This window comes from Linepithema humile, chromosome 1 (genome assembly GCF_040581485.1).
Source record: "Linepithema humile isolate Giens D197 chromosome 1, Lhum_UNIL_v1.0, whole genome shotgun sequence".
In the NCBI taxonomy this organism is placed as follows: domain Eukaryota; kingdom Metazoa; phylum Arthropoda; class Insecta; order Hymenoptera; family Formicidae; genus Linepithema; species Linepithema humile.
The window spans coordinates 4,602,396-4,622,975 of record NC_090128.1 but is presented as its reverse complement, the minus strand read 5'-3'; the positions used below and the strand labels follow the sequence as shown (position 1 = coordinate 4,622,975).

The 20,580-nt window shown below is 35.2% G+C and overlaps 1 protein-coding gene across 3 annotated transcripts in view; it reads left to right on the top strand.

Annotated features, from left to right (window-relative positions):
- The first annotated feature begins 7,584 nt into the window (after positions 1-7,584).
- alpha-Man-IIb (alpha-Mannosidase class II b) overlaps positions 7,585-20,580 on the top strand; it is a 134,643-nt gene continuing 121,647 nt past the window's right edge. The window contains exons 1-2 of one of the 3 annotated variants that reach the window (XM_067353584.1): positions 7,585-8,269; positions 8,933-9,004. The gene's annotated coding sequence lies outside the window, so the exon portion shown is untranslated. Of the gene's footprint in view, positions 9,005-20,580 lie in introns of all 3 variants that reach the window. The other 2 variants (XM_012370721.2, XM_067353574.1) reach the window with 2 other exon arrangements.

Here is a 20,580-nt window from a genome sequence, read left to right as displayed (position 1 = left end):
AAAAGACAAATTTTTTCTCGTATAATATTCTTATTACATATTTTTATATTCTCTAATTTATATTTTTTAATTGCGCACCAAAGATGTAAATTTATGTGTTTTATTTTTGAAACATGAAAAGTGGTTTTTCGCGGAGTTGTTACATATAATATATATGCGTGCGGTAGAAAATAAATTCATCAAAATAAAATAATAAAAGATTTGAAATTCCACGAATTAATACATACAAAACAATTTATAAATATTTTTAAAACAAATTAAAAAAGAAAATTATTTAAACTACTTTAAAAAAATTTAAAAAATAAAACTTTGACACAATTAATAGAAAATAATACAACTTTTACGGTTTGTAATGTGGTAATTGAGAATATGTACCTTTTACATTACTTTTGGATCTATTAACTTAATATAATAATATTGAAATAAAATTAGACTCACTCACCGATATGATGCGCAACAGCGGAGTTGTTCTGTTCTGCAAAGTTGATCTGTAAAATACAAAAAAAATATTTAGATTATAGCAGTGTTAAAAATAATCAGAAAATTAATTTTAAAAAATAGCTCAATAAAAAATAAGAATTTTGATCATTCTGAAATTTGATAAATCAGCAAATAGCTAAATAAAAAAATTATCAAAAATGTAATTGTATGAAATAATAATAAATATGAAAAAATCTAATAATCATAAATATTAAATATTGTAAATATTTTACTAAAATTTTCAAATATTTTATGTACGTTACATTGCATGATATTTTATGTGCAACATTTTGTGAATCACAGATAATAAATAAATAATTCCTTACCCTAAAGTTGCTCCGCCGGCGTCTGATGCTCCTCCTGAGCCTCCTCCTCCTCTCACAATCAGTGATCTTCAAGAAATTCACTCGCGACACACGACGCACGCATTGCACGCGTGCATTTCCGAATACAAGAATCGCACGATCTTACTTTCAACAGCACTTTCGACGTCGTCAATAAATTCAACTGAAAAATGAAGGCAACGTAACGCGCAAATTCCATATGCGTTTTTGCAGCAGTTTTTTAATGTACTCACACGCGATGCACGCATTGCACGCGTGCGTTCTCGAATATAAAAATCGTACGACACTTTAAACGACACTCCCAACAAAGTTGCCAGCAAATTTGATCAAAAAGTTAATATTCGCAATGCAAATATGAAAATCGCGCGATGTACGCAACGAACAAAAGCGATATTGACCTGTAAAATACAAAATAAATTCTGATTAGTAGTGTCTTAAAAATAATCAATATTTTATAAAAAATTTTGTACTTATTAAATTTTTAAAATTATTTCGCAAAATATTTAATAAAATAATCATATTACTGACAAAAATCTAATACCCTAATAAATATTTGAAATAATTATAAATATTAAAAACATAAAAAACTCGAAAATATTTCAATTAAATATAAAAGATAATCGATTATTATATTACTAAAATATCAAATAATCAATAAATGTAGAAATCTTAAAAATACTCTTCTGGCATCCGATGCCCGCTCCTTCTCTGTTTAGTATGAAAACACTTCTCGCGAAAACCGGATTATTATCACGCGACATTTTACATGAAACAATCCGACGTGATTGAGTATCGTCATGATAAGAGTAATAGGGTTTAGCAAGAACAAGATCATGCCACGAAATTTGAAAGAATACAGAGTGAGGAACGACAATATATGCGCCGAAACAAGTTTAACGTAAGAGAGAGGAGGTGAGATGAGGAAAGAAAGTAGGGAGAGAGAGGAAAAAGAGGCAGAGAGGCAAAGCATATAAGCAGCAGCGCGACAAAACAAAAGTATCGAACGCCGCGGTGATAATTTTAAAGAATAATTATGATAAGAAAATAGTAAAAATGTGGAATGGAATTAGTAGGAGTAGTCGATTATTATTACGCGTAATTATAATTATATACCGACGCGATCGGGTGCTGTCGTACAAATAATACAAGATATAAAGCACGCGAGTAATAGTGCGAACGCGAAAGCAAGCCCACCAAATGCCGCGGTAGTAATTTCAAAGGATAATTATGGTAAGGAAATAGTAAAGATGTGGTATGGAATTAATAGGAATAGTAAAAATGAAGGAAATAACGCGTCGATGCGGAACGATCCGACGCGACCAAGTGTTGTCGTGCGAGTGATATAAAGTAGTAGAATTTACCAACGTTTATAAGGTCACGCTGTGAAATTCTGCGAATTGGAAGAATACGAAAGTGAGAAACAACAACACATACGAGCCGATGCAAATCTAATGCGCGCGAGAGAGAGAGGATATAAAGGCATGCAGACGGTAGCGCGACGCGTAAACAATCCCTACCAAACGCCGCCAGTCACGAAATTATCAATATATCTCTTTCTCTCTCTCTCTCTCTCTCTCTCTCTCTCTCTCTCTCTCTCTCTTGCGTTAGGTATGTATCAATAAGTACATTGTAGTTTCCAGCTCCGTACCTCCAATTAGAAAGCATATGAAACAAGGAACAACAATATATGTACCGATATAAACCTAACTTAACACAAGAGAGGGGGAAAAAGAGAGAGAGAGAGAGAGAGAGAGAGAGAGAAAGAAAGAAAGAGAATATAGATGTACGCAGATATAACGCGAAGAAAATAAACCACCCCACCAAACGCCGCGAGTCGGCGAGTCGGAAATGCTATGCAAAGTGTCACGCATAATTAACCGTTTAGTTACGAATGAAGAAGCAGCTATCGATGGATAGTTGAGAAGAGGAAAGAAAAGATCTGGCCAGCATTGGACAACGGTAGAGCAACCGTGAGATGAGCAATTTATTATTAATTTATTATTTGTTGCGTTATTAATTATTTATTCCTGCCGAGAGCACATGAGAGATCGTCTCGTTGTATATAATGCATATAAAATATTTTATATTACTTTAAAATGCTTGGAATATTCATTAAAATATTTATAATATTTAATATTTATAACATTAAATATTTTCCACGTGTTTAAAATTTATAATCATTTCGAATATTTATATAAGCATTAGATTTTTATTTTGTCAAAGTTTTATGAACATTTATATATGTAAAAAATTTATTTTTTGAAAAATTACATTTTTTTACTAAACATCTATTTGTTTGATAGATAAATAAAAAATTCCATATACACAATAAATATTTTTGAAATATAAATTACTTTAAATGCTGATACAATTTAAATATATATAATATTTGCATATTTCAAAATTTTCTAAAGTCAAAAAGAATTAAGATTATATATTCTACAAATTAAAAACATAAGAATATTATAAATCATAATATTACAATATTTCACAAATCTATTACCTTAAAATTGACTAGTGCAGATTAACGTTAATATTTAATCTTGGAACATATACAATACTATATTTGATCATTCGGTTATTGCGTATATAAGAAAACACATTCACAGAGCATGTTACAACAATAAATTATTACTATGGTTTGATATTTAATGATTTTATATAATAAAATATTAATTATCAGCTTACAATTCATAGAATAAATTAATCGGCGCAAATAAAAATTGATAAGATTGGTAAGCGTTCTGCGGAAAAATTTGAATAACTTTCAAATTTCTAACACCTCTGCTCGTTTGTCTGTGCAGTACAGACGCATACTAGATAGATAGATATCCCTCCCATCAATTAATATTGAAAGCGGTTTTTAGAGGTGTTGCTGAGAGAAAGAGAGAGAGAGAGAGAGATTTTTCATCAATAATGCGCAAGAAATTTCATGAAAATTTTTGAAAGATGTGAGAAAAAATTACAATCAAATCCAACAATGTTCTTTTTTAAAAATAAAATGTTTTGAGCAGGAATATTTGGTATTCAATTAAACGCGGTATATTAGCTATCCAGGCGAGTGAATAAAACAGCGGGCTGAGACTCTGATGCATGTGTATAGGGTGTTCATTTCGTAAGATTACTCATGACAATATCATCATGTTTCAAAGAGCAATAATGCCTGAGTTTGAATAAAATTAAAATACAAGAAGTATTAATAAATTCGATTTCAGAAGTGCAAGTAGACAAAATATTTCATTCTTTGATCAATTTTAAGTCAGTCTTATGCCATCAATTTCTCAACTTCAGGTTGAATTGTCAAAATTTTTCAATAATAAAATCTCAAAATTTATTTAAAATAATTAGAAATTCTATTAAAATTTTTCTTGCGATGGTATTCAAGATTTTATTTGCCGATGAGAGATATAGTTGCTAAATATGGCAATAAGTGAACACCCTGTACGCATAATGTGCGCTACATTTTGCGCAAGTGGGTCTCACGGGTATGATAACTCGTGAGCGAAATTAGACAAGTACTTAGATACGCTTAAGTAACATGAAAGGATGATGCAAAAAAATAAACAATAGGAGAATTCAAAATTGAAGGAGAAACAAAACATGAAGATTACTTATAAATAAAACTACATCCGGATGACGTCTCGCGTTCGAGCCACATTTTTCTCTCGGAAAAGAAAAGTAATATTTCCGTATGATTTACATGCTGGGCGGCAGGTCGCTCGTTAATAATTCAATTTTCAATCTGGTCTTAATGCTCGCCGAGCTTTCCCCAACTTCGTGCACCTCTCTTCCACCCCTCTCGCTTTCTTTACTTTGCGTCTTTCGTGCTTTCTCGTCGTCGTTTCCTCCCGCGTTTCTCTTTCTTTTCTTTTATTTCTTTTTTATCCCTCCTTTTTGTCGGCACTTATCCCGCCGTGTCGACGTTCAGATAAGGGCGAAATAAGTACGGCGAGCGCGAATAAATTTTTACATCGCCGTCCAAGTTCGTCGCGTACTTTTCACGTTCCATAATCAAAAGCGGCGGAATTCGACGAAGAAGAAAAAAATGGATATCTCCCTTTTAATGGAAATTTTATCGTCGAAACGCGAGAACGGGAGTCAGAGTATCTACGTTAATGGTAAGACGGCGGGACATTCAAGGTCGAACTGCGAGTGAATTAAGCGGTCGAGGTTGGGCACTAATTAAAGCATGGCTCGGCGTCTCGAGCTGCTGCGGGATTGGTTGATTCGATTAACTATAGGCAAAGTTTCACGTCTCGCAGCCGGGGATACACGTTACTATGGCCTAATACCCAAATGAACTGCCACCGGTGCATTACAGTGTTACGCACGATCTATAGACGCTCGGATGAGCTACCGCCTTGCATCCTAAATGGTCACGAATAATCCGTGGTTATTTAATTTAAAACTTTAATATTACGGAATTATCATTCTTATTCATTAACATTTTTATTAAATAATTTGTATATACAGAAATAAAAAGTTGTGCTTGAATAATTGAAAAGAGAACTCGTGTACTACAAAAGAAAAAAAAACTTTTCAGGAATATTAAAAGCTTTTATAAATTCTTCTTGTATTATTAATTTTTCTTTTCAAGGTTGCATTGGTTAGATTAAATCATAAGATATTATATGCATAACTGGAAATTTTCGCTTTATTTCATTTATTTTCGCGTTACGGTACTTAATATAATAGTATAGTTTTATGTGGAAATGCTACGAATCGCAATTGATAATCGCGGCAAATTGCAATAATTATAAGAAAGAGCACAAAAGTGTTGTGTCTTGTAATTAGATGAATGAAAAAACGTAGCGCGTGTTTGATCGAGTAGACGCATCAATGTGTTTGTAAAGTTTGCGCATAAAGTTAGATAACAGCCTCGGGCGACACGTGCATTACATTCCTTTAATCCGTTTACTCGTTCCACTTTTCTGGAATAATGCAATTTCATAATTGAGTGAGTGTGCGCTTCGAGCACATGCAAAGGAATACTGGCTGTAACCACTATCGCTCCGCGATTAAGTTTATACCGTTAGCAGAATTACCATATTCTGCGGAATCCTTTTACGTCGACTGGATCTTTAAGCTCAAGATAAAAAATGTAACGTCTACAATGTCCTTATTTCTTTGTTCAGAATTTTAACGAGATACGGAAAGAATAAGAAAAATCAAAATAAAATGTTTTGTAGCAACGTGATTAAGATGTGGAAAAACTTACATGTGAAAATACATTCTGCATAAGAAAATATAAAATTGTTATATTTTTACTAACCAATGTACATAGATATTCTATTGTCATTTTTAAATTTAAACAGAATTTAACAATTCTGATTTATGATCGGCATTATGAGAAAATTTTCAAAATTTGATTCGCGCACAAGTTACAAGTTCTTAAACAAAATAAGAAAGTTTTTCTTATGCGAAGTCTAAAGATGTTATAATGTCTAAGATAGTATATTACTTTGTGACACAAGAAAGCTAAATTAGGAAACTTCTTCCTAAAACAAATTTTCAGGATTCAAGGGACCTCCGCTCTTTTTACTTAGATCCTCCGACGCAAAGATTAATCAACGATAACGATTAATCAAGACTCTGACATTTTTTGAATGAGATTTATTACACAATCTCATTTTTCCAATCTCGGTTATTACTAGTGATCAGAAAATTAATTCCAAATTTTAGCAAGATCAATATATAAACAGAAATTGTTAAAATTGGCGTTGAAGACGATCGCGTGCAGAGTAGCTTGCCACGAAAGAAAGAACGTGGCTGCTTCAATGCCATATAGTGTCGATTGGACTTTTGTCTCAAGGACAAATCGCGGCGGTTTTAAAGGCCGACCTACCGCAGTCGTGGATGCATATAAGTTGGTCCGTAGTACACGGAAAAAGTTTGTAGCCCGGTTATACTTTTGTCCAGTGCGCAAACTCGACCGGTCGTTCGACTCGGTGGTCGGTTCTCCTTCCTTGTCTCTGGATACAAACCCCTCTACTTTTACAGACTAACCTAACCAAGACCAGGCCCGACTTAACAGCGGGTGTTTTTGAATAAATTCGATAAATTATACCACAACATGTAAAATTAAATTAGTTAGTAACTAAAAAGAAATTATCGCAAGGAAAGTTCTGTGTGTATCAAATTACAAAATAAATATGTTTTGAACAAAGAAATTTAGAACTTTATAACTTGATATTTTTCAATAAATAAACCCGAAAAATACTTGATGATATTTAACTTTTCCTATATAAAGTTCACATGGAAAATGTTATTTGAAATTACATGTTTCTAATATATATGCATATTTCTTTAAAAAAATCTGATATTGTATAATTAGCGATAGTGCAATATGTATTATAGAATATGTTCTATCATCATTATGCAATTTAAACATCTCGGTGAGATCAGTGCGCGCCGAGGAAAAGCATCCACGACACGCAAATCAATAATGAAAGAGGAACGTACTTACCGACGAAGCGGCGATGTCCTTGGGGGCGCCATTGCGGCTGCTCACAGTCCTGCGAAGCATCCCTCTCGCTCTCGCTCATCCCTTTTGGAGGCCATGGCGCCGTTCCGATTTCTCTGTCCTTTTCCCACGCGGATCCCGCATTACCGTCGGAAGGTCTTCCGGTCCTTTTCTCTCCTTCTCTCCTTCGACCGCCGTAGATTCTCTGCCCTTCGCTCTCCCTCCATCGGCGCCGCGCTCACGGCTGCTTTTCGCGTCGTGAATGGTGGGGCGCGGGTGAACGCGTTCGCACGACAGTCCTTCCGCGGATTGCGGAGGTTGTGTTGTCTGATGTCTCGTGTGTTCGATGTCTCTCGTTATCATCTCGGTGTCAGTCCACGGCGTACGGTTCCCTACAAAACACGGTTGACGTAAACTCCGCGTGGCACGGCCGTAGGGTATACGCACGGGTGGGAGAGAGGAGCAGGAGCGGCCGCAGGAACTGGTCGCCGCTCGCTCATCGCTTCCCGTCTTCCGACGACGTCATTGTCGTGTTATACCGTGCGGCGGGAGAGTCCTGTCTGTGCCGCGTCGCGTGGGTGTATTACCGCGATACATACCTCATTTCTCTCTCTTGCTAACCTCGTTGAGGTTACCGTTCGCGTCGGTGTTCTCTCTGTTATCGTTCTCACGTTATTCCATCGCGGAGCGTCGACGCACACGAACCGCGTGTGCGCGTACTGCGAATCGTGGACCACGAGTGCATATCCGCGTGAATTTGCCAATCAGTGATCAAAACATCTTGTGCGACGATACTTTCCGCAATTGTACTTTTGAACGCGATCATCACACGACTGTGGATCTGTCGAATCTATTACGACAATCGCGATTGGTGAACGAGAGTCACGTGACACGCTTGATTTTGGCGGACGACATCAGAGAGCACTTGTGCAATGAAGAACTCTAGAATCTTTCTAAAACTTTGGCACGACGGAATCTGTGTGTGAGTATGTTTACTTCTTTGATTTGTTATTGAATAATACGAGAGAAGAGCTTTAAGTACTGCAAAAGACAGCGTAGCAGTACGAAACTTTTGATAGACGTTCGTGTGAATCGATCTCAATCAACGATTAAAAGATTACGACAATACATTCATTTGTTTCGAATTTTCTCGCGTCGGGCAGCGTTCGTGTATTTTTTTCACGATTCGGAGCGCAATTGTGTAACCGCATTGCTGTGAATCACGCGAGTATCTTACCTAACACGACTCCTCGATACAGTTTCTGTAGATTTCGACTCATCTGCGAGTAGTATCAAGTGAACGGCGCGCTTAGTGTGAAGCAAGCGGTGCGTTGGCGTGAAGCAAGCGCCGCGTATGTCAGGCGAGCAGTATGTGAAGCAAACGCAGGGAGAAAAGATCCAATGAGCAATTAGCGGACGGGATGTGAGTCACGTGACACATGTAAATTTCGACTAGTCTCTTTCCCGCGACTTTGAGCGATTTTCTGCCATTTCGCGAGACGTCGCCGGACCGGAATCAAGTGCATACGGAAGAAAAAAAATGTACCGCGAGTGTTTCGGAGCGACGGTTCGTGTTTTTCGGAGTACTTACGGGAAAGTATAGTCGTGTTGTAGATGTCACCAGTATAATTGGACGTGTGACTAGATCGTAACGGGTTCCTGCCGAAAGTGTTTCTCAAGGACTTCGTGGACATCTGCGGAGTTGCGGAAATGACGAGTGAGTACAAAAAAAATGTTTATATACATTTATATATCATAATCTTAATATAGAAAAGTTATAACCACGAAAATTAAGAGCTTATCTGCTAATGAATTTGAAATATTCATATTACGCATTATACATGCTCAGAATTTACACTGTCTCTGGATATGCGTATTGATATCGTAATTCGACAAGATAATCATAACGCCATGTTTCGACTAAAGTTGTAAATGCAAAATGAAACCGTTATATGTTAATGTGCATCGACCGAATTCAACCGCGTATTAATTTCATAATTATATCTGGTTATTAGATAGCCATTTCTATTACTAATATGCAGTTAATTAGCATATTAAATATTAATACTAGTAATATTCGTGGTAATTTTAAGTAATTTGCGTAATATATTCCAGTGCGAATTCAATTGAATTTCAATTTATTTTTAATATCAGAGATTAAAAAATATATTTAGCGGATAAATATTTGCTCAAGCTAATATTACTTATACTTATACAAATTAATTAAATAGCACGTAAACAATTATTTCTTGAATAATATTTACTTATTTTGAAAAAAATGTAGAAAAAATCCATTAATTTGTACGTCATAAATACTTTTGTAATTATTATTGATGTTTTTTACAATTTTTTACAACTTTGATATATCGATTCTCTTTCAAGAAAAATAATTTTCAAAGAATATTCTGTATAAGAAGATAACACGCCACACCAATTACAGTGTTTTTATATTAAATCTTGATTGCAGTAAAGTAGCAGTATGCTAGACATTAATCGTTTTGTCGAATGTTTTTTCATATTATTTTCATAAATATTCTATTCTATTCTAGATGTTCTTGATGTTTATAAAGGTTTTTTCACACACACACACACACACACACACACACACACACACACACACACACACACACACACACACACATGCTGTTACATAAATTTTATAAATTATTGGTTTGAGATGCAGCAGAAGTGCTGAATAAAATTCTTGTATCCATTATCGATTATTTATCACTTTTTTGTATTATCCGGATATGTTTGTGTCATATTTCTCAATGACCTCACCTTCTAATTTGTACCAAGTACAAGAAGTCAGATACCGCCCATGCAAAACGAGAGAATGCGTGTTGTGAATATATACATATATGAATCGCCGGTTTATTTTGAATCAATAACAGCAAGCAGTTTGTTTTTTTTCTCAATGATAGTATAATTGAGCACATGTTATTTTTTAATGATGATTGTTTTTTATTGCAAGATTTAAAAATAAAAAAAATTAAGTTTTTAACTGAAAAAATTAAAAGATCTGATAATTCCTGCATAACATTTTGAGATAGTATTCTAGTCTGTTTATTTAGGCCGTGCTTTTTCAACTTTCTCGATCGTTCCGCTTAATGTTAACGCGAAAAGTTACGTTACGAGACTTCATCGATTTATTCGCAGTCGGCAAATTCTTTTTATCGTTTCATTCGCATGCAGTTAGAAAGTTTCGCGGCGATAGGCCAAACCTTTCGTTTCAGTTAATAGTTGCGTGTTTTTCGACGAAAAGTGGAGCGAACTAACGTTTTATCACCTGTCCTGTTTCAAGGTCGTAAACGTTTCTTCTCGCATCTCGTTTGTGAACTAAAAATATTGATCGTCGAATCGTTTAAAAAGTACCGTAATGCTGAACGTAAGAAAAAAAATGTGAAAATTCAGAGATGATTTTTTCGAAAATTCCATTGATTATTATTTTATATATTAGATCTTCGATAAGAGCGGAGAAAGCAAACAATTTTGCATAATACTATAACTTGATATTTTAAAATATCGTACCATAACATTTTGATAAAATGCGAAAGATATAATTTTAAGCTGTTATTTGTCTAAAGCATATTTTTGTCGATAGCCACAATAAAGAGTTATTGCAGCTATTAAAAAAGTGTGCTTTAGACGAATAACAGCTTAAAATGATATGTTTCGTATTCTTTGAAATTTTATTTGTAAAGAATTATCGTGGCTATTACGAAATTTTATCCACAATTCCAGTTAAATGGATCATAACTCACGCTTTCTAACATTTTCTGTTGTCGTTATTTTTCTATTTTTCTACACAAATATTATTAGAAGGGCCTTATCTAAAGTATAGAAACATATGCAAAAATATATTTTGAAAAAACATGCTGGCTTCAATAGACGTATCTGCTTAAATGTAAGTGTTAATATCGAGCGGCTGAAAAACACAGTTTTAAAGAACTCCGACACTTTTCGTGTTTTTTCTCGTCACGAATCGCTTTGTTCGCGCCTTGTGGTTTTACATAACTCAGCCGATTCATGCATTGACCGGAAAAATCGTGGCTTAACGGATATCAAGACCTTCATGGGTTATCGTGCAGAATTATTTTCCAGGAAGAATTATTACGAGTTCCACGCTCGCGATAAATTTATCTCTGTTTTCGTATCGAATTCTATGATGTAACGCTTATGAGGTAAATCCACGAGGTAATCCGAGTAATTCATTATGCGAAATATTATTCCTCATTTGCTGAGGTCAATCGAATAATTATATCTCGAGAGTAAACGTGACACTAAAATATTTTTTATCGACATGTCTGATAAAATCGATAAGAAATTACTATTTATATTATCGTAAAAAAGTTATTAAATATGATTACCATTAATTGCATAAATGATAAATATTATAATCGCATCTATCGCAATATCGTAATCTGATTGAACATCTGATCATTTATTTCAAATCGTACTTGGCAAGAGGAATGTTACAATGGAAAAAGAAATTAAATAATTTAAAAGTAAAATTACAGATTTCCATCGAGTTTGTCGCGACAACTCCAGATGCTACGCGCTCTACTACGCCAGCATGAAACTTTGTCTGTTAACCGCTATGGATCTAAGTAAACTTTACAACTTTGTTTTCCAAAAATTGATTTCTTTAAGTTGTGACACCCTTCTTCGCCGGGCGCGATAAATAAACTCTGCAAACTTGGTAAAGCTCTGTACGAAAGACAGCAAAGTAGCGAAGCATTCTCGAGACTGCAATCTTTCGAAGTATGCATCTTGATTTTTTTCTCTCGTTGACATTCTGCTCGATTGTAACAGAAAGCCTTCCGGCTGTCGCGTCAGCTTGACGTCGCGTGTCCGTTTTCCAACAAGTCAAGCAGAAGCTTCTTTCGCGCAAAATCCGTGAGCTCCGTTTCGGTATTCCCGAGGATTAGCAGCATCCGGTGGAATTTTACTCGCCCGACCAGTAAAATACCAAGGACAAGCTTCTTGCTCCTTTATGCAGCTATTGCGTCCGACCGATTCTTTCGCGCCGGACTCAGCAGTTTAACTCAGCATAGCTGCGATCTTTCTGCGCGCATCGCGGAAATATCTCGCCGTGAATATCTCCGTTTTATTGGAAGCGCGAAGAATTTTATTCGACGATTTGCATATCATCGTGGACACTGGTTGCTTTAAGATATTGCGAAAAATAGCATTTTTCGTTCAATATTATCCTCTATTATAATTAAAATTTTCAATCATGCAAAATATCAGAAGTCCTGAATTTCCTCTAGATTATGGATATCAAGAAGTGGTAATTGGATCTTGATACATTATTAGAAACTTAAATTTAAATTAAAAAAAAATAAAATTTCAAGCACGAATACCAAGTCTTCGTCTTCGTTTAATTTCGTATAGATGTTTAATTGAATTTTAATTCAAGAAGATTTAAATTGAGAAAATTTAAGATAAATTCGATTGAATCGGAAAAATATTTAACGTTGAAAGTGTTTAATTGTGCAAAAAAGGATCTTTAATCAAACTGAAAGCAAGCTTCAATTCGTATTCGACGGAAAGTGCGCGATTTTGATGTTTTCTCTATATTCAATAAATTCCTCGAAGCTTTCTGTTCTCCTTATGAAAGTTTCTACGCTGTCGCATACTTCGCTTCATATTCGGACAATGCACCTGCAATTCTGTCGATACCTATTTCCAGCGCATAGCTCGCACGCTGTTACGTAAAGAGCGAGAGAGAGAGAGAGAGAGAGAGAGAGAGAGAGAGAGAGAAAGAGAGGGAAAAATGCTGGGATCCGGTGTGACATTCAAGTATTCTTCTATCCGTTTCTTCGCACTAGCTGGGATATCCCCTCGACACGTAGGATTCTCTAAAAGTGCTTACATCATGAAACCATGAAACATCGTGTTTTTATCGAGTTTTTGATTACATCACATGTCTGACAACGGCTGTATCTAATTAACAACAAAAGATCTACAATTTACGCGATACAATTGAATCCATCATAAATAGCAACACATTTGTGATAAATATCATCAATAATTTATTTGATAGTTAATTTATGATTATTAGAAAAATAGTATAAATATATGACAGTTTTTAATCATTTACTAATCATAATTTTAATATTTGAAATAGATATTTTTAATTCAATATATATAACATACAAATGATATGATGATAATAAAAAATAAATGATGATAAATGATATACAAAATATATATAAAATGCAAAGTGAGAGAAAAAAAAAAAAGTAAAGATAAATAGATACAAAATATTTACACTCAAATGTAATCAATTCACTTCTAAGGCCTCGAGGAAACAAAGTCTCTGATATCAATTCACGATATATGTTTTGAATCTGAGTTCTGATGTGTAAGTACGCGTTTGCGTTGGGAATTGAATTTCTAAATTGACGGTGGGCGAAAAGGGAAAAAAAACGGATGATAAGTGACTCATTGACAGACGCATAGCTGCAGAAATTAAAAAAGCAAGATAGAAACGGGGCGTGAGGGAAGGAGGGAGGGTGGAGAACTAGAGTATACATGGGCGGTACAAAGAGAGGGAACGAAGCGTGGCAAAAGTTAATGGTGTACTAACCATTCATCCAATTAGCGGGGATCACACGCGGTTATGCGCCGATGGAAACTGAAACTGGCGTGACACGTGTAGGACGAGCTGGAAGAGGGACGGCGAGACGAAAAGAGGGAGAGAGGGAGAGAAGGAGAGAGGGTTCACGTTTCGCCGGTAAATTACACGCGCGGGTTTGCAACACGGCCTCGAGACTGTCGCTTGAAGGTGACGCAGCGAATTGATAATTTTATGATCGCGCTCGCTCGTCCCGATCCTATTCTTCAAATAAAAAAGTTTGCTTCACGCCGTTTATGCACGGCGCGTAGAATATTCCGTGACACCGAGAAGTTTCCTCGCAATACCGTACTTTGTAAACGTCAAAGTTCACCCACTGGCATTTCCGGCGCTAAATTATGAATTGTCATACATCGCTTTTCGTCACAGATGTTGCTTAAGGCGGGACTCGCACTTTAACGTACGCGTAACATACTATTGTAAAGAAGTTTCTATGTTTTATTAGAATGCTGTACGTATTTTCTTTCTAAAGAAACTAGAACGTGTCATTATAATTCGCCGAAGTATGTGATAAAGCAAGAATTGTGTAATTTCACAGGAGAGACTCATTTTATTCTTTTGAAATTCTTAAGAGGAAAAATATGCATGAGACATTGAAACGGATATGCATGAATAGATAATTATATACATCGTGTCGTGCATTAAACTGAATTCATATGTGGCTTCACGACCTCGACTTTCACGTGACTTCGACTATGCCTAGTACTAATTTGCTTTATGTTTTCTCTTTCTTTTTCACTTACAAACGAAAAAGAACGAGGGAGCTAGACAAGGAAACGAATAAGAGTGCATTTAGTGAACAGGTCGCGTTGCAGTATCGTGACTGGTTTTACACAGTGAGTCTTAGAAATAACGCAGAATTTTTCTGTATTTTTCTTATGTTCACATTGGGAACCTAATTAAAAGAGATGACAATTGTCTTAAAATTGATGCATCAACTCAATTAAAAATTATCAAAGAAAATTAAATGTTGAGAAATTGAACTTCGAGAAGAATAATAAATGTGTAATAAATAAATTGAATAAATGAGAATGAAAATGAATAATAAAATCTTATTCTCTATTTAACTTCAAATGAATTTTGCTTTCAAATTGTAATACAAAGGATAATTTTATCCATCACAATACTAAATTAAAACTAAAACACAATACTAGAAGTTTTTAATATTGAAAGATAATTATTGTTAATTTAATTAGACATAATTTTCTTTCAAAATTAAAAACCTTCAGTATTGTGCATCAGGATCCTTTTTTTCGCTTGATATAACGCGTTAACACGATAACACAGGTGGATAAAAAGAATTTGAACTGACGATTACATGCGTGTTTACGTGCACCGCGTTTGATAGTGTTCATGCTGGTTTATTTGCGAATGGTAGAGAGTGGCAAACACGGACTCGAACGCTTCGCGAATGTTTATCGAAGTTTTTACGTGCGATAACGTGTGTTACACATACAAATATAGTTGCCAGATATTCTGCTACTGCGGAAATGGTCAGCGCAATTCTTTTTACGGGATATGATAATCCAGTTCGTGATCCAAATCTCATCGTTAAAATGTTATATCCTTTCCATATACCGCGTGTCGAAATATCATTCACCGAAACAGTTTGTTTGGATAAAGCGAAGCGGTTTAACCCCGCGATGCACCTAAAAGCTCAAAATAATTTGCTGTGTATTTCGTGTCGTTCTTTCTTTATCATATAATTCATTTAAGGAACATATATATTGTCTTATGAATTTTATTAATTTAAAGAGATTTGCTTGCAATTCTAAAATATTCTGCATAAATATATTTATATGCATAACTTTTGTACAAAGTGAAAATTAGGTTACATCAAAAGTTTAATCATAATATATTCCAGTAAGGTTTCATTACTTCTGTTACATATATTCATAATGTTCATAACGAGCCGTCTAATCTAAATGCAACAAGATTTTCTGTTTTCGAAGCGTGACACGAATTGCGCGTCGCAACTATCGATTTTATTCGAAAATACCTGGCCATCGCGTATATCACCATGAACCTGGCAGATTAATGTTTCTGCGCTCGTTACAGCAAACGTTTATATCTTTGCGTATGATTTATGGCATACGTTAGACGTGGCATTAAATCGACTTACGATCCTATCCATGATACCGAAACACCTATATTCTGGTCATATAAAAAAAACAAGAAAGAATCAGATGTGATTAAAATGCACGAATGCATTTTCCAGCTTCCAGCAATTTATTCATTTTCTTTGGGAGATAGATTCGTTTTCGAATTTTAACTTTTTTATACAGACTATAAAATAATAAGTTTTCCAGAATGTTAACAGTGCATCGAATTATTACTGAAAATACATATATAGATTAATTCATGAGAATTATAGATTATTTTCTGATATTTTATCGAACATTTTTTACAATACTATACAAAATTAATAAAATAACATTTCAGGAGAATGTATTAAATTATTTAAAAATGTAGATCTATTTTACATCTCGTTAATATTCGCGTTTGAAAAAGTTATGATTCATATATTCTAGCATTAAAATACTTTTTCTTTCCAATGGATTAGCCGATTCACGATAAAAATCGCTTGAAATCCCTAGATACAGTTCGGCGCCTTTGAAAAGCGGAAAGAAAGATGTACTATAGACTACAGAAAGATCCTATCTCTCTCTCTCTCTCTTTCCTATTCCTCTTCTCTCTCTCTCTCTCTCTCTCTCTTTCTCTCCTTTCTCTCTCTCCTGATCTCGCTCTCGTGCAGATATCATCGAGATATCGCCTAGCAACGAAAGCTGATAGCTTCCAGTGAATCGATAGACGCCCTGTAATGCAATATATCGGATGGCACTCCTCGGCCTTCGGCCTATGCTCGTTCGCCCTGTCTCTCGCTTCCCCCTCGACGCCGCCACCCGCACTTCTGTCTCGTTTCTCTCTATCGTGCACTCTATGTACTCGTGAGAGTCCATGTACCCCTGCCCTTGAGTAAATACATTTATTCCCCGTCCGCACACGCGCGCGCCACCCGCCGACGCGTACGTGTGTGTACGCATGCAAATTCGTACGCGACATGCGTTTGCCCGTGAGGCGTGAATCGAACGCAGGAAGTCAACCGTTGCAGCTTGCTTGCAGCGAGACCTCGCTTGCTTTGATCGCGGTGACCGGCGAATTTTTCGTGTCGAATTGAATTGTCATTCGTTTCGAGCGAAGATAAGTTTATAATAGTTTTGCGTAATAATAATATGAACATTTTTAACGAGAATGATGCTGTGATGTATTGAAGAATCAAAAATGATTTTAATAGCTGGAAAATTTTCTTTATTTCTGACATTTATTATGACAAATATCATTTGTTTCAAATTCAACGAAGCCAAATTGACATTTGGCTTCGTTGTCACTTGCAGCCTTTCATACGATGCAAATATTTATGATGTATAATTCGAATCACAATTGTAATTAATTCAACAAAGTGTTCTAAATTTCCTTTTTAAATAAATATTTTAATTGCGCGCAATTAAGGTTCATATTGGTTTTAGATATAAAATTAAATTCAACAATATACTACAATGATTAGATTCAAGATTCAATGTAGTTTACATTTTTTCATTACAGTTCGAAAGTAGGTGTAAATTTTATATGTTCGATATATCAACGCAGTTAAATAATATGATATAAAAATCAAATTCTTTTATATACTAATTGAATTCAAAATTTATTTTTTATTACTTTTTATTTCAGTTTAGATAAAAATTGGATGTAAATTTTTTCATAGCAAAATTTTTCAAATAACAAGTTATAAAAATATGCATATACAGGCGTACTTTTATTTTAGTACAAAAAGTGTTGATCTCTAGTAGTGATTTTCCGGTGCTCGAATCGACCGATGCGACGCGTATGCCGACACACGTTTCCGCGGAAAATTACGCTTTTTATTGCGCTGTTTCCGCGAGCGTCTAAGGAATGATTGGAATTTCTCACACCGTTGAATATTCATCATTCGCCAAAGAAATTTCATTAAGAAGGAGAGAAAAGCTCGGGGCGATATATTGCACAACACGTGTTCCCGTAATTATTATTTTTGATGAAGGCGAGGAACGTTCTCGATATGAGCGTTAAAAAAGCAGTAGATATGAAATTATTTTTTTATAAGTCAATTTATAATGACTCTATATATGATTCTTATTATATCCTTAATGAGTGTGCTGTGCGATGCACATTTAATCAGTTCTACATATTTAAATATGATTTGTTATAACATTACCGAAAATATATCGAACGCTTATCGTGGTGCCTCTCGATATTTTCTAAGCAGGAAAATTGCATTCAAAAGTTTATCGTTAGATTATATTATAAAATCTTGAATTTAGGACGAAATACATTTAGCAGCTGTTTCCCAGTTTTATTTTTGCGATATTTTACGCGATTTCCGCGTAATATGCCGAGAGTTACGAAGCGTAATATAACTCCATGGATTTATTCTACGTCACGTTCGCGTATCTCGTGATTTTATGCATGGCTATGACGTCCGTCGTATACCGGACGCGAGGCACACTGCAAGGGTGGTTTTGTTTAGCTGTAGATCCTCATAGCGTAACGGGTCTCGGGCAACTTTTATGAGGGATTCAGAAACTTGTATTTGTTCGTGCTACGGGCTTACCTATTGAACCACGGTGATCTGAACTTCGAGAGAAGTATCTTACGCCATAAAGGGTTGCCGAAAGTATCAGCTGAATCTTGGATCGTCGATATCCATTTTTTTATCAGATATTACTTTCTATTTTTCTCTGATTTATCTGAAAAATAAGACAAAAGCATTGGATAAAAATAATTAAGAATTTTGATTTATAGAATAGAATTATTAATTGAAATCACCTGGTAATATTTTAATTTATATGCTCTAATGCTTGTCTAAATAAAATAAATAAAATTTATCGTTTTGTTAACAGTTTAAAGTTAAATTTATAATTTTTTTAAACTGTTTAACTTATGTCTCGTTTTATGTCTCATCAAATATGTATTAATAATTCCTCACGATGCATCGCAATGTTGCACGTGCAGACGACGATTGCACTTGTGCAGCATAGCAGCGCATAACACCTCCGCTCTAGATGGCTTGATGGAGACAATGACCCGGCCTTAGACGCCATTTATGGCATCTCTGATCGTCTCTCTCGATGGAGCTGGCATTCGTCGGGCGTGTTTCTTCATAGTAAGACGCGATCCGAGCGTTTTCTCGTCGCGTACGACTTATTAGGACATACTTTTCCCTCGGCGGCTCTGGTACGGTAAAAAGAAGCGAACAAAAAAAAAAACGCACGGCGCAAATGCGAAACTTTCAGCGAGAAATCTCGCTCCGCGGTGAAAGAGGAAACTTCTCACGATATGTCGCTGTTGAAAAAGGCGAGAAAATCAGTTTACCGGCCGTACAGTCCCGATAACGACTTATTTAATCAAGAGGGAAATTCGATAGCATAGACGACATCATTCTACGATACTTAATTATTATTAAGAACAAAAATAATAATGTCCTGAATCTTTTGCTTTGAATCGCCTTAAATTTATGACAAATTATGCTTTAACATAATTTATAAGTGAGCGATTTCTCGCGCGCGGCTGCTGACATTAATTTATTAAATTACTTTACACTTCTTCCTTAAATATCAATCTTCCATAAAAAAATCTTTTCTCTCGTGGAGCGAAATTACATTTACAGAAACAAAATGATTCCACTGGATGGTATCGGCACCGCAATTGAGCTCGTTATCGCGATATTTCAGGTAGGCTAAAATTATGTGCTTCTGCTTATAATCCTAGCTTGAATTTGAAATTTACATTTAAAATATGACTGGAGCTGCGACATGGCGCACTAATACGGATTAAACCGCGGTCCAATTTTGTCCCACAATAATTCCGGGCAAAAACGTTTTCACCGGACTGGTATTTTTACGTTTTGTAGACTGCACGCGCGGTCTGTACTGCTGTATATATATATGACGCGACGAGAAAAGAATCAGTAAAAGAAGTGAGATTTAATCGCGATGACGCTGCAATCTTTTTCGCGTTTGCTCGTAATTACGATGGCAGTATACGGTGGAAGGAAGTGGCGATGAAAAAGCGAAATACAGGCCGAGAGAGGCTGTCAAAAAATACAGGAAAACGCCGCGAAAAGCTACCGCGCGTTCATATTCTACACGGGCTGAATCTTCTGATGATGCATCGTTATTGTCGGACATTTAATATGCAATATACGTTGCAGAATAAATATTGGATAACCGAGATTTTTGCGCTATGTATTGCTATTATCTTTCAAAAAGTAACACATTGTGAGGATAACACGGCTTGATCCTCGTATTCGTGAAATTTATGCGATGTTATCTCGTATCTCTTTTGCATCTCGCTAACATGAATGGCATACATAATGTTCTAAATTATCGTAAATTATGTAATATTATATTGCCTTATCAATGAAGCATTGTTATTGCTTTATCAACATTTATCATGTCACATTTTTACGAAGAAAAAGTAACATATTAAAGTTTTTATACGACTTTTGTCTTGTCTTGCTATACTCAGTGAATCTGTATGAGGCTATGAATTGTCGTAATGCGAACTTTGAATGTCTTTTTTATTGACTATCTCTTTGCCCCGATTCAATTGCA